We start from the raw sequence: 25,229 nt of genomic DNA on the forward strand, positions 1-25,229 counted from the left end.
ACCTGCTAAATCCAACAGCCGATCGTTTTGCACTCAGGACTCGAGAATCTGTAGTTTTGTGTTTCCTTTATCCCTTGGAAAGTTGTCTGCTTTAAAATGGCTCATGGGGTGGGGGGTAGTTGCGGAGCAGGAGAATTAAATAGCAAAACACCCAATTGAACTGAGTCTTTTAGCATTCTTGACAAAGGCACTGAACCTTCAGGCATTTTCTATGCCTTGTAATTTCTATATCCTTCTTGGGTCTCCTCTTGGCCTCTGATGCTCCAGATGAAAAAAAAAATCTTATTCGTCCAACCACTTATAACTAATGTTTAAGAAGGAACTGCAGATGCTGGAGAATCGAAGGTACACAAAGCTGGAGAAACTCAGCGGGTGCAGCAGCATCTATGGAGCGAAGGAAATAGGCAACGTTTCGGGCCGAAACCCTTCTTCAGACTGGATAACTATAACTAATGTCCTCCATCTAGGCAGCATTCTGGTAAACCTCTCAAGCCTCCACTGACTTCCTGTAATAGGGTTACCAGAACTGTATGCAATACTCCAAATGCAGCCCAACCACTGACACCCACAACTATCTCGACTACACTTCTTCCCACCCTGCTTCCTGCAAAGACTCTATCCCCCTACTCCCAATTCCTCTGTCTACACTGCATCTGCGCCCGAGTTGAGGTGTTCATACTAGAACATCCAAGATAGAAACATAGAAATTAGGTGCAGGAGTAGGCCATTCGGCCCTTCGAGCCTGCACCGCCATTCAATATGATCATGGCTGATCATCCAACTCAGTATCCCAAGATGTCCTCATTCTTTAGGGACCGGGGGTTGCCCTTTCCAATCATAAATGAGGCCCTCACTCGTGTCTCCTCGGTGTCCCTTGCTCCCCCTCCCCAAGTTGCAACAGAGACAAGTCCCCCTAGTCCTTGCCTTCTACCCCATTAGCTATCGCATATATCTCATAATCCTCCAAAGTGGTGACCTCCAATGGGATCCCACCACTAGCCACATTTTCCCATCTCCACCACTTTCCGCAGAGTCCGTTCCCTCCTCAACTCCCTGGTTAACTCATCCCTTCCCACCCAAACCACCCTTTCCCAGGTACCTTCCCCTGCACCCACAGAAGATGCAACACCTGTTGCCATACTTCCTCCCTGAACTCTGTCCAGAGACCCCGATAGTCCTTTCAGGTACAGCACAGTGGTTCACTTGCCCCATCTCCAACCTCATCTACTGTATCCATTGTTCAAGATGTGGGCTCTTGTACATCGGCGAGACCAAACGCAGACTGGGCGATTAATTCACAGAGCACCTTCGCTCAATCCGCATGACCTAACCTGATCTCCCGGTTGCTGGACACTTTACTTCTCCTTCCCATTCCTACTCAGACCTTTCTGTCCTCTGTCTCCTCCATTGTCAGTGAGGCTAAATGCAAATTGGAGGAATATTTCACTTGGGCATCTCGTATTTCACTTGGGCAGCTTGCATCCCAGTGGTATGAATATTGATTTCGCTCACTTCAGATAGCTGCGGCATTCCCTCTCTCTATCCCTCCCCCACCCAAGTCGCACTAGCTTCCCATTTTCACCCTACAAAGCTACAAATGGCCTGTTTCCTTTATCATCATCTATATCTCTCGATCCCTTATCCCTAACCAGTCTGAAAAAGGGTCTCATCCCGAAAAGTCACCCATTCCTTCTCTCCAGAGATGCTGCCTGTCCCGCTGAGTTACTCCAGCTTTTTGTGTCAGCTGTTCCTTCTTACACAAAGTCCTGCAAAGTGGCATCATGACTTCCTGGTTCGTATACTTTGAAAGGAAGTATACCATATGCCTTTACTGCTATTTCTTTAAGTTGTCACATGCAGGGAGCTATAGACTTGGATCCCATGATTCCTCTGTACATTATTGTTGAGGATCTTGCCATTTCTCCTGACGATAGCAAAGTTTTGGTATTCTGCTGAACACCTGCATTATGTTTCAGCGAGTCTGGCACAAGTTAAGGTGCTGCATAAAAAGAACCGGGCCATGTAGATCATGCATGCGAGAGTATGTCTGGGACAAAATGGAGTCTTTCAGCAATAGCAACTTGAATGGCAGCCCTTCATGTGCAAAACATTTGGCCTTCAGTCATGAGATTGACGGGGAAGAAAACTTCTGTCTTCTGCTGAACACCTAGCACTGGCTAGCACTTTATTGAGAGACCAGGTACAGAACATAGAAATTAGGTGCAGGAGTAGGCCATTCGGCCCTTCGAGCCTGCACCGCCATTTAATATGATCATGGCTGATCATCCAACTCAGTATCCCGTACCTGCCTTTTCTCCATACCCTCTGATCCCCTTGGCCATAAGGGCCACATCTAACTCCCTCTTAAATATAGCCAATGAACTGGCCTCAACTACCCGCTGTGGCAGAGAGTTCCAGAGATTCACCACTCTCTGTGTGAAAAAAGTTCTCCTCATCTCTGTTTTAAAGGATTTCCCCCTTATCCTTAAGCTGTGACCCCTTGTCCTGGACTTCCCCAACATCGGAAACAATCTTCCTGCATCTAGCCTGTCCAACCCCTTAAGAATTTTGTAAGTTTCTATAAGATCCCCTCTCAATCTCCTAAACTCTAGAGAGTATCTAGAGAGAAACATGCTTTACATTGGCCTGGAATGTATAATAGATGGTGACAAATGCAATCAAAAGCATCTTTGTTGCAGAAGTCTAAATTTCTAAAATTTAAATGTTCAATATTAGCTGTATCTAAAGATATTAACTTGGGAGGTCAGCATTTTTTGAAAAAATGACAATGTCCCATATTAAGTAAATTCCAAGTCTTGTAGCTGCCCACTCAGCCGTTAGTGGGCAGCAGAAAAACCTTTCTGGCTAACTTATTTTGCTTACTAGGTTGAAGGCAACACACGATTTCTGCTCTCTTGGGTAAATTATTTTTTAGATGCAAGCCTGTGATCATGGACATCTTGTGGGAACTTGAGCACAAACTTTAATGCTCACTCCTACACAATTGGAAATCCTTAAGCCATCCAAATCTGCATTTGAAGCCAGTGGATTGTGTTGCTTGTTCTAGAGTTGCATTTTGTCACTTAATAGACAACTATGACAGTTGTATTGTGGTAATTGGCATTTATTTAATGATCCCAAGGTTAAGATTTATAAGATGAAGTAATAAGAACATTTATCGGCACAGTTGGTCACCTAGTACATGCTGGTGAATCTAAGCTTACAGATTTTAAATGGCTTTAAGCTCTCATTCCCATACTGACCTTTCAGTCCTGGGCCGACTCCATTGCCAGAGTGAGACCACCTGCAAAATGAGGAACAGCACCTCATATTTTGCTTGAGTTGTTTACAACCCAATAGTATGAACATTGAGTTCTCTAATTTTAAGTAACTTTTGACATTCCCCAGAAACGGGCGGATTGGCTCTCCTTATACCATTACTGGGCACCAAATATTAAAAATGTAATTTACTGGCTGGACAACTCATGCCAACAGGTAGACTGGTTAATGGAGAGAGGATTGGTCGCCTTTTAATATAGGCGCGATTCTTCTCTCTCCAACAAATTTAAAGATCACACTATATGATAAAAATCCGATTATTCACAGCACACTACGAATCTGGAGACCAGTAAAATCAACTTATAAAAGAAGAAGTTTATCTCTTCTCTCACCAATAGCCAATAACCCTCTGTTCAAGCCGTCTATTATAGATAAAACGTTTACACATTGGGAGAGACTAGGAATCAAAAAACTTGGAGATCTTTACGAGATGGGAACTCTTCTCTCATTTCAGGTATTACAGTCGAAATATCACCTGAAAGGTAATCAATATTTCAGATATCTGCAAATTCGAGACTATCTGAAATCATATACCCAAGACTACCAAACTTTGCTGCCAGATATACTAGACGAATGTATGAATAGAAATTCAGAGTCAAACAACTTAACGTCATATTTGTATAATACCCTTCTAAATATAGAAATCCCATCATCAGAAGCAATTAGAGACTGGGAAGAGGAACTAGGCCTAAAAATTCTAAAGGACAGATGGGAAGAAAACCTTTTATATACATAACTGTTTGATTAACGTTAGACATGCGTTAATTCAATTTAAAATTCTGCATAGACTACTATTCAAAGTCGAAACTGAATAAGATCTTTCCAAATGTGTATCCTATTTGTGACGAATGTCTCCTTCAAGAAGCAACTATAACACATTCCTTCGCCTCTTGCATAAAATTACGTAACTTTTGGAGAGAGATTTTTGAAATTCTCTCAAAAACATTAAAAACGCAGACATGGAATTGATTATTCTAAGAACATCAGAAGCCTGCTCTGAGCTATCAATATTTCAAAGGCTTTTCCTTAATTATGGTCTGATAACGGCGAAAAAATGAATACTCAAATTTTGGAAACATACATCTGCCCCTATTCTTAAAATGTGGATTACAAACATGTCTGAGACGCTACATCTTGAAAATATTAGACTTGTCTTAGCAGAAACACCAGAGCATTTTTCGAAGACATGGACACCATTCATTGATATATTACAAGGATAGTATGGTGCAACACAATTTTGAAGTTAAATCTAATTACGGGTTGGGTGGGGTGGGATGCGAGGCAGGTATATCATCACTTTTGGATTTCTTTCTGTTTTTGTCTTTTTATTTCTCTACGTTTTTCTTATTTCTTTTACTTACTGACTCTTTGGCTACACTAATTTAGTAGTCTAGGGGTTCTATCCTTGCACATCCACTTTTACTCTCTCTTGCTTTCTCTCTTTTCTCTCAACTTTAGCTAAAAATTAAAATTGAAGCTGTACAATAACTATTATGTCATATGCCGCCATCTATTGCTGGCCCTGATTTGTCCTGGTTTTTTCTCATCCAGTTCTTTCTCCGCCCCCCCCCCCCCCCCCCCCCCCCCCCCCCCCCCCCCCCCCACTTTCAGTCTGAAGTAAGGTTCCGACCCAAAATGTCACATCCTTTTCCCTCAGATGCTGCCTGACCTGCCGAGTAACTCCAACATGTCGTGTGTATCTTTGGTATGAACCAGCATCTGCAGTCCTTTGTTTCTATATTGTAAAGTGCTGCAATTAATTTCCAATGTTTATTGGAAATGTAGGCATGCATCAGAAGAGATCTGTTATAATCTGACAGACCAGAAATATCATTCAATTATTTAACATGGCTGTTTTCCTTTCATCACCGAGGCAAAAATTAAATGGAAACGTATTGGCATGTTTCTATGCCCACAGATTTTATAAGTAGTATACAGGACATACGTTATTACTTAAGCTGTTATTACTTATTACTTTATTATTATTAAATGTTATTATTCCTTTTGAAATGATTGTTTTTACTCTTTAACCAACGTGCCAAGGGAGAAAGAACAGACTTCTAGATCAAATTTTTTTTTTTTTGGCATAATTTCAGCTTTGCCATCTCCAGATGGTAGTTAAGGTTTATTTTTATCACCGAGGTATATTGAAAAGCTTTGTTTTGCATGCTATCAAAACTGATACTATGCTTAGATACAATCAGTTTAAACAGAAATATAATTCTCAGCATTGTAGCATATCTGTTCCATAGGCAAAGTCCAATGTCCTCAATGGGGTAGTGAATCGAGCATACACTAGCTAATGGAAGGACTGTTCGAAGCCTGATAACGGGGGAGGAAGCTGTTCCTGAATCTGGTGCATGCTTTCAAGCTTCGGTACCTTATGCCGTACGGGAGGAGGGATGACTGGTGGGTTACTGGGTTTTTTTTCCATTTCAGCCCTGTTGCACTGTTGTAGAATAAACTGTTATATTGGGACTTTGAATTGCCTCCCGAGTAAGATTCCATGACAATATTTTTCCGAATAAACAAGTTCATCCTAAAGTGCAAGCCAAACTTTACCCCTCAACATAATTTAATATTGTAATTTTACCGTTTGTAGGATTTTGCAGTGTATTGTTGTTTAACACTTTTCTGCATCTATAATGGTGAGAATACTTCTGAAATGCTTCATTAGCTATAAGAATATTTTTCGATATTCTGGGGCTGTGAAAAGAAATATAATTTGCTTAAAATGAAATAAACAATACTGGAAATGCTCAGTTTGAGCAACACCCTTGCAGTGATTGTTAACCTTACAGGCCAATGACCCTCTAAGGACTGGAAAAAGAGATCAAGCTTGTTTTAAGTTGAGAGATGTGTGGAAAGAATGAAAGGGATGTCTGATAGTGGAATACAAGGTAATCCAGGTCTTCTTCAGTGCAAATGCAATGAAACTGATTTCATATTCGCTTAACAGGAAAGGAAGAAAATTGCAAAATTATAAATTTACTTGTATTTTCAAGAACTAAAAGTTTGCAAAAATTGCAAGACATTAGTTTAATGTCTAAAGTTTTTTAATATCTTCCTTTTTTGTCTGCTGTACACATGTCTGCATCTGTTGGAACGTGACGCACAGCAACACTTCTATTTATTTGCATCAATCTAAATTGAAATTCAGCAAGCTCTCCGATTGCCGTGGTAAGCTAAATTTAAAACTGCTCTATAATGCCTCAATGCTGTGTAAATCACAAAGCAGCAGTCTATAATTTTGAATTGCCAATAAAAATGGTTGCATGTGCCCGGTCAGGTGGTATTTGCCAGGAAAAACTAATCTGCCGGAATTTCCAGAGGATAGAGATAGAAACGTAGAAAATAGGTGCAGGAGTAGGCCGTTCGGCCCTTCGAGCCTGCACCGCCATTCAATATGATCATGGCTGATCATCCAACTCGGTATCCCGTACCTGCCTTCTCTCCATACCCCGTGATCCCTTTAGCCACATCTAACTCCATCTTAAATATAGCCAATGAACTGGCCTCAACTACCTTCTGTGGCAGAGAGTTCCAGAGATTCACCACTCTCTGTGTGAAAAAAGTTTTTCTCGCCTCTGTCCTAAAGGATTTCCCCTCTATCCTTAAGCTATGACCCCTTGTCCTGGACTTCCCCAACATCGGGAACAATCTTCCTGCATCTAACCTGTCCAACCCCTTAAGAATTTTGTAATTTTCTATAAGATCCCCCTCGGTCTCCTAAATTCTAGCGAGTACAAGCCAAGTCTATCCAGTCTTTCTTCATATGAAAGTCCTGACATCCCAGGAATCAGTCTGGTGAACCTTCTCTGCACTACCTCTATGGCAATAATGTCCTTTCTCAGATTTGGAGACCAAAACTGTATGCAATACTCCAGGTGTGGTCTCACCAAGACCCTGTACAACTGCAGCAGACCCTCCCTGCTCCTATACTCAAATCCTTTTGCTATGAATGCTAACATACCATTCGCTTTCTTCACTGCCTGCTGTACCTGCATGCCTACTTTCAATGACTGGTGTACCATGACACCCAGGTCTCGTTGCATCTCCCCTTTCCTAATCGGCCACCATTTAGATAATAGTCTGCTTTTCTGTTTTTGCCACCAAAGTGGATAACCTCACATTTATCCATATTATACTGCACCTGCCATGCATTTGCCCACTCACCCAGCCTATCCAAGTCACCTTGCAGCTTCCTAGCATCCTCACAGCTAACACTGCCCCCCAGCTTAGTGTCATCTGCAAACTTGGAGATGTTGCATTCAATTCCCTCATCCAAATTCATTAATATATATTGTAAATAGCTGGGGTCCCAGCACTGAGCCATGCGGTACCCCTCTAGTCACTGCCTGCCATTCTGAAAAAGGACCCGTTTACTCCTACTCTTTGCTTCCTGTTTGCCAGCCAGGTCTCTATCCACATCAATACTGAACCCCCAATACCTTGTGCTTTAAGTTTGTATACTAATCTCTTATGTGGGACCTTGTCGAAAGCCTTCTGAAAGTCCAGATATAACACATCCACTGGTTCTCCCCTATCCACTCTACTAGTTACATCCTCGAAAAATTCTATAAGATTCGCCAGACATGATTTACCTTTTGTAAATCCATGCTGACTTTGTCCAATGATTTCACCACTTTTCAAATGTGCTGCCATCCCATCTTTAATAATTGACTCTAGCAGTTTCCCCATTACCGATGATAGACTTAACTGGTCTGTAATTCCCTGTTTTCTCTCCCTCCCTTTTTAAAACGTGGGGTTACATTAGCTACCCTCCAATCCTCAGGGACTACTCCAGAATCTAAAGAGTTTTGAAAAATTATCACTAATGCATCTTGGACACTGGAATTATAACCAGAAGTCAAATGAGTTGGTCAATAACTTTTTAATTATTTGCAAAATATGGTTATTGGAAGAAAGTTTGGTCCTTATTGACCATACCTAATTGCTCCTGATTAGCAGACATCTACCACTCTAACTGGTAGCAATAATTGGTGAAAGCTAATTTTACAAAGCTGAAATTGCAATTTGCCAAAAGTGTTCTGTAAAGGGCTTAATTGTTGTATGAAGCTTTCAAGGAAGATATGATGGGTTTCTTGATGTGATATGGTAATCAGATATTGTTTGATAACGGGTTCAGAATGTTTCCCTACACAAGGGTGAGTTTCCTAAATTTGAAACCATGCGGCTATCAAAGATCATAGCGCAAGGTAAGGAAGGACAGCTTATGTCCTCAGACAATGGAGTCTGCCAATTGGCTGCCACGTGTGATATGATTCTGAAAGTGCAAGGAAAGTATAGAGGGTATGATATTTTCCAAGTATCAAACGTAACCTGCTTTATTATGGAGTGAAAAGATAAATAAGGAAAGAGTAGCAAGTATTGGATAACATTGCATGATGGCAAGCAGGTGTATGTATTCATCAAGAGCTGATAAATGCAACCAAGCTGGATACCTTTGCTTGAATTGTGTGAACTGCTTCATGTGTTAAAATTGCAGATGTCTCATGATAGAACACTACACTGGTGACAGCAAGTTGTAGGATTTTGCTCGAGCAACAAAGTCGTGCTAAGACTTGGGCTTTGAAGATGAAGTTAATGATGGAGTTCTTGTTGTGGAATACCCAGAATCTACCCTCAATCCACAGCATTTACAAGGCTCATTTCAGTTATGTTTCTGGTGAAAGGTGACAATTATTTCCTCTATCAGGATATTATTTGTAATTTATTCTTTGGCTGTCAATAAATTCGCAACAAACATCTACAACCCATTGATGGTTAGAATGGTGGGTGGTACACAAAATTGCTGGAGAAACTCAGCGGGTGCAGCAGCATCTATGGAGCGAAGGAAATAGGCGACGTTTCGGGCCGAAACCCTTCTTCAGACTGATGGGGGGTGGGGGGAGAAGGAAGGAAAAAGGGAGGAGGAGGAGCCCGAGGGCGGGGGGATGGGAGGAGACAGCTCGAGGGTTAAGGAAGGGGAGGAGACGGCAAGGGCTAGCAAAATTGGGAGAATTCAACGTTCATGCCATCAGGACACAAGCTGCCCAGGCGGAATATGGGGTGCTGTTCCTCCAATTTCCGGTGTTGCTCACTCTGGCAATGGAGGAGACCCAGGACAGAGAGGTCGGATTGAGAATGGGAGGGGGAGTTGAAGTGCTGAGCCACCGGGAGTTCAGGTAGGTTATTGCGGACTAAGCGGAGGTGTTCGGCGAAACGATCGCCCAACCTCCACTTAGTCTCCCCGATGTAAATCAGCTGACATCTAGAGCAGCGGATGCAGTAGATGAGGTTGGAGGAGATACAGGTGAACCTTTGTCGCACCTGGAACGACTGCTTGGGACCTTGAATGGAGTCGAGGGGGGAGGTGAAGGGACAGGTGTTGCATTTCTTGCGGTTGCAACGGAAAGTGCCTGGGGAGGGGGTGGTACGAGAGGGAAGGGAAGAATTGACAAGGGAGTTGTGGAGGGAGTGGTCTTTGCGGAAGGCAGACATGGGGGGAGATGGGAAGATGTGGCTAGTGGTGGGGTCACGTTCGAGGTGGCGGAAATGGCGGAGGATTATGTGTTGTATTTGCCGGCTGGTGGGGTGAAAGGTGAGGTCCAGGGGGACTCTGCCCTTGTTGCGAGTGCGGGGATGGGGAGAGAGAGCAGTGTTGCGGGGTATGGATGAGACCCTGGTGCGAGCCTCATCTATGGTGGAGGAGGGGAATCCCCGTTCCCTGAAGAACGAGGACATTTCCGATGCCCTGGTATGGAATGTCTCATCCTGGGAACAGATGCGGCGTAGGCGGAGGAATTGTGAGTAGGGGATGGAGTCTTTACAGGGGGCAGGGTGGGAAGACGTGTAATCCAGATAGCCATGCGAGTCAGTTGGTTTGTAGTGTATGTCGGTCAGAAGTCTGTCCCCTGCGATGGAGATGGTGAGGTCAAGGAATGGTAGGGAAGTGTCGGAAATGGTCCAGGTGTATTGGAGTGCTGGATGGAAGTTGGTGGTGAAGTGGATGAAGTCAGTCAGTTGTGTAGGTGCAGGAGGTGGCCCCAAAGCAGTCGTCAATGTAACGGAGGTAGAGGTCGGGGATGGGGCCCTGGTACGTATTGAACAAGGATTGTTCAACGTACCCGACAAAGAGGCAGGCGTAGCTGGGGCCCATGCGTGTGCCCATAGCTATGCCTTGTGTTTGGAGGAAATGGGAGGAGTCAAATGTAAAGTTGTTGAGGGTGAGGACCAACTCCGCTAGGCGGAGGAGAGTGTCAGTGGCTGGGTATAGGTTGCTCCTCTGGTCGAGGAAGAACCGGAGGGCTTTGAGGCCATCCTGGTGGGGGATGGAGGTGTAGAGTGACTGTACGTCCATGGTGAAGATGAGGGGGTGGGGGCCTAGAGAGTGGAATGCGTGGAGGCAGCGGAGAGTGTCTGAGGTGTCTAGAACATAGGTGGGAAGGGATTTGACCAAGGGGGATAGTATGGAGTCAAGGTATGTGGAGATGAGTTCGGTGGGGCACGAACAGGCAGAGACAATGGGTTTGCCGGGAGAGCCGGGTTTGTGGATTTTGGGGAGAAGGTAAAAACGGGCCGTGCGGGGCTGGGGAACGATGAGGTTGGAAGCTTGGTCGGGCAGGGCGTGGGAATTGATGAAGTCGGTGATGGTTAGAATGGTGTTTTGTTTGTCATGGAACTCGGTGCCACTTAGCCCTGATCTGAACATTGTGACTATGGACTGGTTCATTATCTGAAGAATTTTGAATGTAACTCGGTACTGCATTCGCGAGCAAATACTTGTGACAATGCTGAGGGAAATTCATTGAAGCAGCTTGCTTAATTGGCAACCCATCAACCACACGAGCCCACGTCCTCCTCCACTTGTGCACATTGGCTGCAGGATGCTTCATCTACAGGATGCACTGCAATTACTTGTGCAAACTTCTACAACCCCTCCAAATATGTGACAAGATTTGTCAACGGGATTAGGGTCGTGAGAAAATGCTCACAATTGTCGCCAATTTTCACAATCCATACAAACTGGAAATATATCCCAGTCCTTCATGTCAATGTTTAAATCTGAGCATTGTCTTATCCAATAGCATTCTTGGGTAGACCATGATCAGAATGACTCTTAGTTCAAGGAGGTGGCTCACCAATGCCTTAAGGGGAACTCGGGATGGGCTGCAAAGCAACGCTTGGATTCTAAAATTGAGCTGTTCTTGCAATAGGGTTTTGTACTAAGATTAGCTATTGAGCAATCGTACAATTAAATACGATTCCCTTCAGTGATTCCCTAAAAGATTTCCACCTTATCCTTAAATGGTGACCCCTTGTTCTGGACTTCCCCAACATCTGGAACAATCATCCTGCATCTAGCCTGTCCAACCCCTTACGAATTTTGTAAGTTTCTATAAGAAGTTGTGTCCATCTTCAGGTTAAACCAGCATCTGCAGTTCCTTCCCACATAAATAGTTTACATACACAATGAGAAATACAGTAACTTGTAAGTTAAGTTGTATAATTCAGTATTACGCGCAGAAGGCTGCAATGAATGGAAGGTGAGGTGTTTTTCCTCAAGCTTGCACTGAGCCTCACTGTGATAGTGTAGGAGGCCACAAGCTAATAAGTCAGAATGGGAGTTGGGTGGGGAATTTAAAGTGGCAGGTTATGAAAAGCTCAGTGGCTCCCTTGTGGACAATGCGATCTGCTACACATGGAAGAAAGTACCTGTAAGTGCAGATTGGGTGATCGCTCTGCGGAACACCTGTGTTCAATCGGCAGAGGCGACTTTAAACTGCTTGTTGCCTGCAACTTTAAAATTCCCATACCATAAATACCTGGAGTTCAAGTTGCATTATAAACATTTTCACGTGGAATTGGTGAGTTTGAGAATGCAGTTGTAATCTATTGTTTCAAGCTGCAACTAAGGTCATTCCATTTCAATTCATGCTTATTAAAAGCAACACTGCAACCTAAGAGTAAACCTAGCAATTATAGACCTGTTAGTTTGACTTCAGTGGTGGGCAAATTAATGGAAAAGATACTTAGAGATAATATATATAAGCATCTGGATAAACAAGGTCTGATTAGGAACAATCATCATCGATTTGTGCCTGGAAGGTCATGTTTGACTAATCTTCTTGAATTTTTTGAATTTTACTAGGGAAATTGACGAGGGTAAAGCAGTGGATGTTGTCTATATGGACTTTAGTAAGGCCTTTGACAAGGTTCCTCATGGAAGGTTGGTTAAGAACGTTTAACTGTTGGGTATAAATGCAGGAATAGCAAGATGGATTCAACAGTGACTGAATGGGAGAAGCCAGAGGGTAATGGTGGATGGCTGTTTATCGGGTTGGAGGCAGGTGACTAGTGGGGTGCCTCAGGGATCTGTGTTGGGTCCTTTGTTGTTTGTCATGTACATCAATGATCTGGATGAAGGTGTGGTAAATTGGATTAGTAAGTATGCAGATGATACCAAGATAGGGGATGTTGTGGATACTGAAGAGGATTTCCAAAGTCTACAGAGTGATTTAGGCCATTTGGAAAAATGGGCTGAAAGATGGCAGATGGAGTTTAATGCTGATAAATGTGAGGTGCTACACCTTGACAGGACAAATCAAAATAGGACGTACATGGTAAATGGTAGGGAATTGAAGAATACAGTTGAACAGAGGGATCTGGGAATAACTGTGCATAGTTCCTTGAAGGTCGAATCTCATATAGATAGGGTGGTAAAGAAAGCTTTTGGTATGCTAGCCTTTACAAATCAGAGCATTGAGTATAGAAGCTGGGATGTAATATTAAAATTGTACAAGGCATTGGTGAGACCAAATCTGGAGTATGGTGTACAATTTTGGTCGCCCAATTATAGGAAGGATGTCAACAAAATAGAGAGAGTACAGAGGAGATTTCCTAGAATGTTGCCTGGGTTTCAACTAAGTTACAGAGATAGGTTGAATAAGTTAGGTCTTTATTCTCTGGAGCGCAGAAGGTTAAGGGGGGACTTGATAGAGGTCTTTAAAATGATGAGAGGGATAGACAGAATTGATGTGAACAAGCTTTTCCCTTTGAGAATAGGGAAGATTCAAACGAGGACATGACTTCAGAATTAAGGGACAGAAGTTTAGGGGTAACATGAGGGGGAACTTCTTTACCCAGAGAGTGGGAGCGGTGTGGAATGAGCTTCCAGTGGAAGTGGTGGAGGCAAGTTCGTTGGTATAATTTAAAAATACATTGGATGGGCATATGGATGAGAAGGGAATGGAGGGTTATGGTATGAGTGCAGGCAGGTGGGACTAAGGGAAAAAAAGTTCTGTCGGCATGGACTTGTAGGGCCGAGATGGCCTGTTTCCGTGCTGTAATTGTTATATGGTTATTATCATTGACTTTGATTTTAGTACCTCTCCGTGATCCTGTAGTTAGTCAGGTACTGCCTTGATCTAAAGGTCAATCACCACTTTTGGAATTTAATGTCTGTTTACTAAGAGGACGCACAATACTGGATGTCTGGAGGCATAATTATAGTGGAACCTAAGATGGGGTGTTCTTAATCAGGTTGGTAAGTAGATGATGACAGTTGATAAAAGTATCAATGACCATATTTTAAGTGTAAAGTGATTGTTTAGACATTGGGCTGACTTAAATTCCACTTTTTTGTAGATGTACTGGAGCTGAAGACTTTCCCACTTTTGGTAAATACTGTTGTACAGTGCCCTCGCAATGTTTGGGACAAAGACCCATCATTTATTTATTTTCCTCTGCACGCCTCAATTTGAGATTTGGAATAGAAAAAAATCACATGTGATTAAAGTGCACATTGTCAGATTTTAATAAAGGACACAGCAATGTCCTGAAAATGAAAGTAGCCATGTTTAGTATTTTGTTGCATATCCTTTGCATACAATGACTGCTTGAAGTCTGCGATTCATGGACATCACCAGTTCCTGGGTGTCTTCTCTGATGCTCTGCCAGGCCTGTATTGCAGCCATCTTTAGCTTATGCTTGTTTTGGGGGCTAGTCCCCTTCGGTTTTCTCTTCAGCATATAAAAGGCATGCTCAATTAGGTTCAGATCAGATGATTGACTTGGCCACTCAAAAATTGACCATTTTTTAGCTTTGAAAAACTCCTTTGTTGCTTTAACAGTATGTTTGGGAACATTGTCTTGCTGTAGAATGAACTGCCGGCCATTGAGTTTTGGGGCATTTGTTTGAACTTGAGCATTTAGGCAGGTCTGCCAACATTGGGTGAGAGTTGGGAGTGAGAAATTGCAAGAGACCAAGCCGGAGGGAGCATAGCGACCGGGGGGGGTACGGAACATTTGCATTTTTCAGCTTGAAATTGTGCAATATGGTGCATACTGTAGCAAGTCTTTTAACTTACACTTGAATGCAATATACAGTGGCTTGCAAAAGTAATGTGTGTAATCTAATCTCAGTATAAATACAGCTGTTCTGTGAAGGCCTCAGAGGTTTGTTAGAGAACATTAGTGAACAAACAGCATCATGAAGCCCAAGGAACACGTCAGACAGGTCAGGGATAAAGTTGTGGAGAAGTTTAAAGCAGGGTTAGGTTATAAAAAAAATATCCCAAGCTTTGAACATCTCACGGAACACTGTTCAATCCATCATCTGAAAATGGAAAGAGTATGGCACAACTGCAAACCTACCAAGACATGGCCGTCCACCTAAACTGACAGGCCGGGCAAGGAGAGCATTGATCAGAGAAGCAGCCAAGAGGCCCATGGTAACTGGAGGAGCTGCAGAGATCCACAGCTCAGGTGGGAGAATCTGTCCACAGGACAACTATTAGTCGTGCACTCCACAAATCGGGCCTTTATGGAAGAGTGGCAAGAAGAAAGCCATTGTTGAAAAAAATCCATAAGAAATCCCGTTTGCAGTTTGCCACAAGCCATGTGGGGGACACAGCAAACATGTGGAGGAAGGTGCTCTGGTCAGATGAGACCAAAATTGAAGTTTTTGGCCTAAATGCAAAACACTATGTGTGGCGGAAAACTAACACTGCACATAACCCTGAACACACCATCCCCACTGTGAAACATGGTGGTGGCAGCATCATGCTGTGGGGATGCTTTTCTTCAGCAGGGACAGGGAAGCTGGTCAGAGTTGATGGGAAGATGGATGGAGCCAAATACAGGGCAATCTTGGAAGAAAACCTGTTAGAGTCTGCAAAAGACTTGAGACTGGGGCGGAGGTTCACCTTCCAGCAGGACAATGACCCTAAACATACAGCCAGAGCTACAATGGAATGGTTTAGATCAAAGCATATTCATGTGTTAGAATGGCTCAGTCAAAGTCCAGACCTAAATCCAATTGAGAATCTCTGGCAAGACTTGAAAATTGCTCTCCAATCTGACTGGGTTTGAGCTATTTTGCAAAGAAGAATGGGCAAAAATGTCAGTCTCTAGATGTGCAAAGCTGGTAGAGACTCCGGGGGGGGGGGGGCTGAATACTTTTGCACGCCACACTTTTCAGTTTTTTATTTGTAAAACCATGTATCATTTTCCTTCCACTTCACAATTATGCACCACTTTGTGTTGGTCTATCACATAAAATCCCAATAAAATACATTTACGTTTGTGGTTGTAACGTGACAAAATGTGGAAAAGTTCAAGGGGTATGAAAACTTTTGCAAGCTACTGTATATGCTTTAAATTGGATTGGAGCGTTTTTGAAAGGGGGGAGGCTGTGTGATCACTGATCACTGGCCTTGAGGGTCCCCGGTGAGGGAGTGGAGCAACCGAGTGGGGAGAGGGTGTAGAGGAAGGGTGTCCCCCCTCCCAGGGTAGGAACCTTTTTTAAATTTGATGTATTAAAATCATGTTTTAGTGCACTGTAGAAGTATGATTTCAATGTTTTTTGTATGAAGTATTTTTAAGAGGTAACTTTTTAAGGGGTAACTTTATCCACACAAAGGGTGGTGGGTGTGTGGAACAAGCTGCCAGAGGAGGTAGTTGAGGCAGGGACCATCCCAACATTTATGAAAAAGTTAGACTGATACATGGATAGGATAGGTTTGGAGGTATGAACCAAAAGCAGGTGGCGTAGCTGGGACATGTTGGCGGGGTGGGCAAGTTGCGTCGAAGGGCCTGTTTTCACACTGTACCACTCTATGACTACATTATACCTCCACCATGCATGAATGCTTCAAAATCAAGAGATCGAGTTTTATTGCCATATACTCAAGCAAAGAAACATAGAAAATAGGTGCAGGAATAGGCCATCGGCCCTTCGGCCATTCAATATGATCATGGCTATTCATCTAAAATCAGTACCTTTCCTGTTTTTTCCCCATATCCCTTGACGTCGTTAGTCCCAAGAACTAAATGTAACTCTTGAAAACATCCAGTGAATTGGCCTGCACTGCCTCCTGTGGCAGAGAATTCCACAGATTCACAACTCTCTGCGTGAAGAAAGGTTGTTCCCATCTCAGTCCTAACCCACCCCCCCCCCCCCCCCCACCCCCCCCCCCCCCCCCCCCCCCCCCCCCCCTTTATTTTTAAACTGTGACCCATGGTTCTGAACGCCCCCAACATCGGGGACATTTTTCCTGCAGTTACAGTAAGTGAAAATCTAGCAGGCAAGCAGGATGCTTTCACCAACCACCTCTATTTGAAGTCCCCTATTTTCCACCGTTTCTGCCCAGTGCTTGGTACTTACTTCCATCAGCCACTGGTTGTCCTCCAGGATGCACCAAGCCGCAGCCTGATCCATGCCGGTCACCTGGGCGAATTCGGCACAGAGACTCTCTCTTCCCCCCTCTCTCTCTTCCTCTCTCTCTCCTCTCAAAACCCCCCTCTCTCTCCCCCTTTATCTCTCCCCTCCCCCCTCTTTCCCCTCTCTCTCCCTCTCTGTCTCTTCTCTCTCTCCCTCTCTCTCTCTCCCCTTCCCTCTCTCTCCTCTCTTCCCCTCTCTCTCCCCATCTCGCTCGCTTCCCCTCTCTCCCACCTCACTCCCCCCCCCCCCCCCCCTCCCCCCCTTTCTCTTTCCCCTAACTCTCTCGCCCTCTCTTTCCCCTAACTCTCCCTCCCCTCTCTTTTCCCTAACTCTCTCTCTCCCCTCTTCCCCTCTCTCTCTCCCCCCTCTTTTCTCTCCTCCTCTCTCTCCCCCCATTTCTCCCTCACCTCACTCACTCCCCCCTGGCTCTCTCTCTTTCTCCTCTGTCTCTATCTCGTTTTTCTCTTTGCCCCCCCCCATCTCTCTCTTTCCCCTGTTTCTCTCCTACCCTCCTCCCATTCTCTCCTACCCTCCTCCCTCTCCACCCCCTCTCTTTCTTCCCTCTCACCCCTCTCTCTCTCTCTCTCTCCCCACTGTCTCCCTGTCTCCTTCCCCTCTCTCTCTCTCTCCACCTCCCTTTGAGAGTCTGTTCCTTCGGCACAGAGACGCTCGCGGCAGTGGCACAACGCTTCCTAAGGCTCCGCGGCCCGGGATTTGCACTGTCCGGACTGCTCCATGGCCGAAGCTGCAGCGAGCGACTCGTCAGACCCGCAAACACATCGCCAGTCCCGGCTCCCCGCATCTATTCCCGCCGCTGGTTCTGCTCCCATCCCTCCCTCAGCCCCGGCTCTCCAACACCTGCGGACCATGCAGTTTATCCGAGTTTTGAAATTTTCGTTGATCACAGAATTTCTCACCACAGAGCGTGAGCAATTTCTGATCAGGGTGAGGGCGTGGGAGTTTGCTTGAGGGCGTGGTTCTCATGCTCAAAAGCGTGAGAGTTGGCCGCCCTGATTTAGGATGTGTGTGTATACACTTCAGAATTCATTATGCTACTACTATCAGCAGTTGTATTATCAATGAAGATAAATGAGCCAGTACGTTTAGCAGCCTCATGCCCAGGCCATAACACCCCCACCACTGTGTTTCACAAATGAGGTAGTATGCTTTGGTTCTTGGGCAGTTCCTTCTCTCCTCCATACTTTGCTCTTGCCATCACTCTGATATAAGTTAATCTTCATCTCATCTGTTCACAAAACCTTTTTCCAGAACTGTGGTTGCTCTTTTAAGTACTTCTTGGCAAATTGTAACCCGGCCATCCTATTTTTGCAGCTAACCGGTGGTTTGCATGTTGCAGTGTAGCCTCTGTATTTCTGTTCATGAAGTCTTCTGTGGACAGTGGTCATTGACAAATCCACTCCTGACTCCTGGAGAGGACTTTCTGATGTGTCGGACAGGTGTTTTGGGCTTTATCTTTATTATAGAGAGAATTCTTCTGTCATCAGCTGTGGAGATCTTCCTTGGCCTGCCAGTCCCTTTGCAATTAGTAAGCTCACCAGTGCTCTCTTTCTTCTTAATGATGTTCCAAACAGTTGATTTTGGTAAGCCTAAGGTTTGGCTGATACCTCTAACAGTTTTATTCTTGTTTCTCAGTCTCATAATGGCTCATAAAGCGCAGAGGGAGAAGAGGAGGGAAGAGACTGCAGCCCTAAGATTTTTGCCTCCATCACAGTGAGGAGGTGCTTGGAGGATACACTGTGGTGGATGTTAATTTGTGTTTATTGTTGTTTATTATTGTATGATTGTATGTATGACTGCAGGCACGAAATTTCGTTCAGACCGCAAGGTCTGAATGACAATAAAGGTATTCTATTCTATTCTATTCTATTCTTCTTTGACTTTCATTGGCACAACTTTGGTCCTCATGTTGATAAACAGCAATAAGTTTCCAAAGGTGATGGAAAGATTAGGTGCTGAGAGCTCTCTTGTGCCTGCATTAGGAGGCAATTAAACACCTGACTAATTACAAAAGCTTGTGAAGCCATGTGTCCCAAACATTATGGTGTCCTGATGGGGGGAAACTATGTATAACACAGCTGTAATTTCTACATGGTGTAATTAAAATGTATACAAATACCCTTTAATAAAATCTGACCGTGCACTTTAACCACATGTGACTTTTTATTACAAATCTCAAATTGTGTACAGAGGCAAATAAATAAATAAACATTATGGAGGTCACTGTAGATGGACAGTCTGGCTAAATGTGGTTTGTTCCAACACATGACTTTAGAACACTTCAAATGGTCTGTCACATCTGTCTGGTATGCTCAGCTATTTCTTGGCTAAAGGGTGGATTCCCATAAGCACACCTGCCTGGAGGCTAATGAGCCTCATCCGCTTGTCTTTGCAGGTCAGACTACAACTTGTGCTCTGATGCAAAGATGCCTAGTAATAACTGCTGTGTCGACTGTCCCCATCAATCCATTTGGTCTTGCCTTATCAGAGATTTTGTTCTCCCCATTCCTCTGTGAAGCACACTTCCATTTTCTGTTGTTAAAAACTAACTTTTATTTTCCTTCCCAGTCCTGAAGGATCTCTCACTGGAAAGGTTAACTATTTATCTTTCCACAGATGAACCCTGATCTGGTAAGTGCCTCCCTGTTAAGTTGAATGTCATTAACTTAATATTAGTTGGTAATTAGACAATGGTGATTATTGTACACTTGGAAGTTATGACAAGATTGGAAATGGTATGCTTGGAGGGGGAACCAGAAGATTAGGGAGACAAAGAAAATAAAATTGTGACCATATTTACATTCTATACAATCAAGTAACAATTAAAGCTTGCTGAGGGAAGACATTACATGAACATTATGGAATCATTGACTCGCTACTTCATTTTTCACAGACGACAGAATTTTTTTTAAAGAAAGTAGAATTTGAAACAGTCTATAGTTATAGAAAAGTTTTAAATGCCTGGAGTTTGGTAAAGGCCATGTTTTTACATTTTCTTTGCAGAAATACAAAATTCAAAGGCAACACTGGTATGCTACAGATATCCAAGGGAGGAGGATATGGGGGCGGGGTCAAGTGTCAATGCCACATCGGAGATAAGCAACAAAATTCAGTGCATGGAAATAGCTACTAAAAGATAAATGTTAAAGAATGTTCCCCAAGTGTGATGTGGGTCCCACTTGAATAAATTATTCCAACTTGTAAAATGGAGCATTGTCATTGAAAATTGCAGATGATGGGGTTGGAGAATGCCAGGAGAATGGGGTTAAGGGAAAACTAGTTCAGTCCTTATTGAATGACACGCTAGACTCAATTCAATGGGCTAATTCTGTTCCAATGCCTTGCGGTCTTTCATTGAAGGCTCTACCCTGGTTTGACTTCCCATGATGCACACCTTTCACCTATCTGAAATGTCAAATTACCTAACTGGCACACCACTACTTGCATGCCTCCAGTCTGAGAAACAGCCTTCCAAATTATCTCTGTCATCGAGTCATGGATATACAGTGTGGAAACGGGTCCTTCAGCCCAACCTGCCCCCACCGGCCAACATGTCCCAGCTACACTAGTCCCACCTGCCAGCATTTGGTCCATGTCCCTCCAAACCTTTCCTATCCATGTACCTGTCTAACTGTTCCTTAAATGTTGGGATAGTCCCTTCCTCAACTCTCTTCCCTGGCAGCTTGTTCCATACATTCTCCACCCTCTGCTTCCTATCATCCAGCCTATTATGTATCCAATTAGCTTGCTCGCCTTATAACCCACCATGGTCTTGCTATGATCCATGTAGAAAATGTCCACTGCCTGGTCCTCAGCAATCCTTTTGGTTACCTCTTCAAAAAAAAGGTTAGTGAGATACTATTTTCCCCACATCATGCTGACTATCTCTAATCAGTCCTCGTCTTTCCAAATACTGGTAGATACTGCCATTTGAATCCTGTCTTAATAACTTACACATCACTAACCGGCCTGTAGTTCACAGGATTCACCTTACTGCCCTTTAACATTAGTTACCCTCCAGTCTTCTAGAACTTAATATGCCACTAAAGATGATGTAACTATCTTTGTAAAATTCTTAAGGGGTTGGACAGGCTAGATGCAGGAAGATTGTTCCCTATGTTGGGGAAGTCCAGAACAAGGGCCCACAGTTTAAGGTTAAGGGGGAAGTCTTTTAGGACCGAGATGAGAAAAATATTTTTCACACAGAGTGGTGAATCTGTGGAATTCTCTGCCACAGAAGGTAGTTGAGGCCAGTTCATTGGCTATATTTAAGAGGGAGTTAGATGTGGCCCTTATGGTTAAAGGGATCAGGGGGTATGGAGAGAAGGCAGGTACAGGATACTGAGTTGGATGAACAGCCATGATCATATTGAATGGCGGTGCAGGCTCGAAGGGCCGAATGGCCTACTCCTGCACCTATTTTCTATGTTTCTATGCAAGGACATCCCAAATTTATTCCCTAGCTTTCCACAAGATCCAAGGGTGCAGATGGGGATTTTTCCAGCTTAATATTCTTGAAGACCAGCAATAGGTCGTTAGTAATTTATATGGAGCAAGGTATCGCAACTCATTCTTCTGAAGAAAGGTCTTGGCCCAAAACATCTCATCCATGTTCTCCAGGGATGCTGCATGTGTTGCTGTGTTACTCCAGTGCTTTGTATCCTTTTATTTATCACAACTCATTTGCCTCACTTGGTATCTTCCATGATCAACACAGTAAAAACTGAAGAAGATTGTTAAATATCTTGCCCATCTTTTTATGGCTCCACACATAGATTGCCATACTGATGATCTTTAAGCCTCCTGCATTGAACTAAATGCAGCTTAAACTACTAGTCTTCGTTTTCTTTGCTGTGCTCCTGGCTATTAAACCTGCTCTCTTTGACTACAGTATTTGTTCCCAACTTCTCATTGCCTATTTTCTGCTTTTGGACCCATTCCCCAGCCAATCTACTTAAAACATCTCTCTCTCTCTCAAGAGAGAAAATCTCCTGCTCAGGATATTGTTACCCCTTCAGTTCGGGTGCAGGTTACCTCCGCCTCGTATCCCAATAATTCAAAATTCCGAATTGCTGCTCCTGCACCAGCTCAGCCACACATTCACCTGGTTTATCCTTCTATTTCTACCCTACTAACATGTGGCACTGGGAATAATCAAAGATTATTACCCTTGAGGTCCCACTTTTAATTTTTTCTAACTCCTATATTCATTCTGTTACTGTGTGGAGATACGAGGTAACACCTACAAAACCAACCTACAGCCATTACGCACATTACAAAAAAGAGCAATAAGAATTATCAATAAAGTTGGATATCTTGAACATACCAATTTATTATTCTTAACGTCACATACACTGACGTTCACCGATATGGTTAAATTTAAGACTGTGCAAATCATGTACAAAGCAAGAAATAATTTACTTCCAAGAAATATACAAAAACTGTTTATGGAAAGACAGGGTGGGTATAATTTGATAGAGGAACATAATTAAAAAAAAACTCAATGTCAGAACAACTCTTAAAAGTATGTGCATAGTAATCTGTGGTGTGAATTTGTGGAATGGTCTGGAACAGGAGATAAAACTTAGCACAAGCATAATTCAGTTTAAAAAGATGTACAAAAACACTTGTTTAAAAGGATATTGGGATGAGGATAGGTGATTGTGATATTTGTTATACTGATTGTATTGGGAAGGGTGATTATAGAGTGATGGGTTGTATATATGACTAAGATACTGTATAATATTTGTGGGGTTTTTTCTTTTCTTTTTCTTTTTTGTATGGCTTTGTAAATATTTGATGAGAGTTCAAATGTAAATAATTTGGTGTACATATAGTGGCTGGTGTACATATAGCTGCTAAATTTGTATGAGATAAATACAAGCAGTTGAATAAGGGGTGGGAATTAATAAGCTTTGGCTTCTTCCTGCTCCTTTTCGGACACATATGATTTCATTTATTTATAGATATTGTTTATAACACTTTATAAATATTTGTGTTTTGTTTTTTGTATGCTGTTTCACATTTGCTTGTTATTATTTTATTCTGTCCGAAATAAATAACTAATAAATAAATAAATAAATTCTGCAGGATTTTATTCCTTTTTCTAATGTCAGAGATAAGTAACAAAATTCAGTGCATGGAAATAGCTACAAAGATAAATGTTAAATGTTTTTCCCACATGTGATGTGGGTCCCACGTATAAATTATTCCAACTTGTAAAATTGAGCATTGTCATTGATAATTGCAGATAATATCAATTTAATAACTGACAGAATTTTACTAATATTTGAGAAGACTAGGGTTTATTCAGTGTTAATTGGTGAATGGAATCCAGCATTGGATGTTTCACTTTTTGAGAAGACTGTTTTAAGCTATGAAAGAAACTAAGTAGTGCAAGAGACCAAATATACCAGGGAGTATTGACATATAAAATGCACCAACTCCAGTTGATAAATAATGCTCAATGAAGATATTAACCAAAACTGTGCACAATTCTCCAAATGTGGCCTTGCCAACATCTTGTACAACTGCAACATAACATTGGAACTGGTGTGCTCAGTGCTCTACCTGAGGAGGGACAACGTGCCAAATGCCTTCACCCTGCTACGCATGGTTTTGTCAAGGGGAAATCTTGCCTGACAAATCTAGAGTTTCTTTGAGGTGGTAACAAGCAGGATGGATAAAGGCGAGTCGGTGAATGTTACAATGCCCTCCATAATGTTTAGGACAAAGACCCATTTGTTTATTTGCCTCTGTACTCCACATTTTGAGATTTGTAATAGAAAAAAATCACATGTGGTTAAAGTATACATTATCAGATTTTATTAAAGGGTATTTTTATACATTTTGGTTTCACCATGTAGAAAGTACAGCTGTGTCCCCCCCCCATTTCAGGGCACCATAATATTTGGTACACATGGCTTCTCGGGCGTGTGTAATTGCTCAGATGTGTTTAAATGCCTCAATGCAGGTATAAGAGAGCTCTCAGCACAGAATTTCTCCAGTCTTTCCATCACCTTTGGAAAATTTTATTGCTGTTTATCAACATGGGGACCAAAGTTGTGCCCATGAAAGTCAAATAAGCCATTATGAGACTGAGAAACAAGATTAAAACTGATAGAGGCATCAGCCAAACATTAGGCTTACCAAAATCAACTGTTTGTAACATCATTAAAGAGCACTGGTTAGCTTATTAATCGCAAAGGTATTGGCAGGCCAAGGAAGATCTCCACAGCTGATGACAGAATTCTCTCTCTAATCTATATTATTAAAAGTAAGATCTTGACCACTTCCTGTTTTTCAGTTTCATGATTTTTGAAAAAACGCTGCCATTTACGGCCGTGATTTTCGCCATCTTACTCAGAGTCCCCTTCCGCTGCGCAGGACGAGGATTGTTCCCATCGATTAAAAATAAAAGAGTTATTAATGTTAAAAAAATGTTGACATTCTCTCTGCTGCCCCTGCTGGTGGGAGGGGGAGGGACTATAAAACCTGGAAGTGTTGTGCCTCACTCAGTCTCTGCAAGATGGAAGAAGCGAGAGGGTCACGTCTCTGAGCTGTGAATAACACTGAACACATGTCTACTCAACTGAGTGCCCTTAACGTGGTTTGAAAATGAAAATTTGGTTGCTTTGAAATGCTGCACTGCAAATTGTTGTTGGTGGTGGTAGTAACTGCTTTGAAATGCTGCACTGCAAATGGTTGTTGGTGGTGGTAACTGCTTTGAAATGGCATTAAACAGCACTAGCATTTGGTGGCCCTGCACCCTGCTTGAAGTGGTATGAAACTGCACTTGAGTTTGGTGGCCCTGCACTGCTTGAAGTGGTAGGAAACTACACTTGAATTTGGTGACCTTGCACCCTGCTTGAAATGGTAGGAAACTGCACTTGAATTCGGTGGCCTTGCACTCTGCTTCAAATGGAATTTCAAGGAATAGCCATGAGTCAACTGCTCGCCCACCAGCCGTGAGTGAGCTGCCAGCACACCAGGCTGATTTCACCAGTGACTGAGCTTTCACCCCAAGAATCCATTTGGCCCACAATGTCCATACTAGCCCTCTGGAAACCAGTCCCTTCAGTCCACAATACCCATACTAGCGCTCCAGAAAGCCCCCCCCCCCGCCCCCCCCCCCCCCCCACTGGCCA

General features: G+C 43.1%; 1 long non-coding RNA gene across 1 annotated transcript in view; it reads left to right on the forward strand.

Annotated features, from left to right (window-relative positions):
- The window catches only part of LOC129701757 (uncharacterized), a 30,910-nt gene extending 5,998 nt beyond the window's left edge, over positions 1–24,912 (forward strand). The window contains exons 2-3 of the long non-coding RNA XR_008724263.1: positions 6,458–6,519; positions 18,718–24,912. This is a non-coding gene — a long non-coding RNA (uncharacterized LOC129701757). The remainder of the gene's footprint in view (positions 1–6,457; positions 6,520–18,717) is intronic.
- Positions 24,913–25,229: the final 317 nt, after the last annotated feature.

This window comes from Leucoraja erinacea, chromosome 11 (genome assembly GCF_028641065.1).
Source record: "Leucoraja erinacea ecotype New England chromosome 11, Leri_hhj_1, whole genome shotgun sequence".
Classification (NCBI taxonomy): Eukaryota; Metazoa; Chordata; class Chondrichthyes; order Rajiformes; family Rajidae; genus Leucoraja; species Leucoraja erinaceus.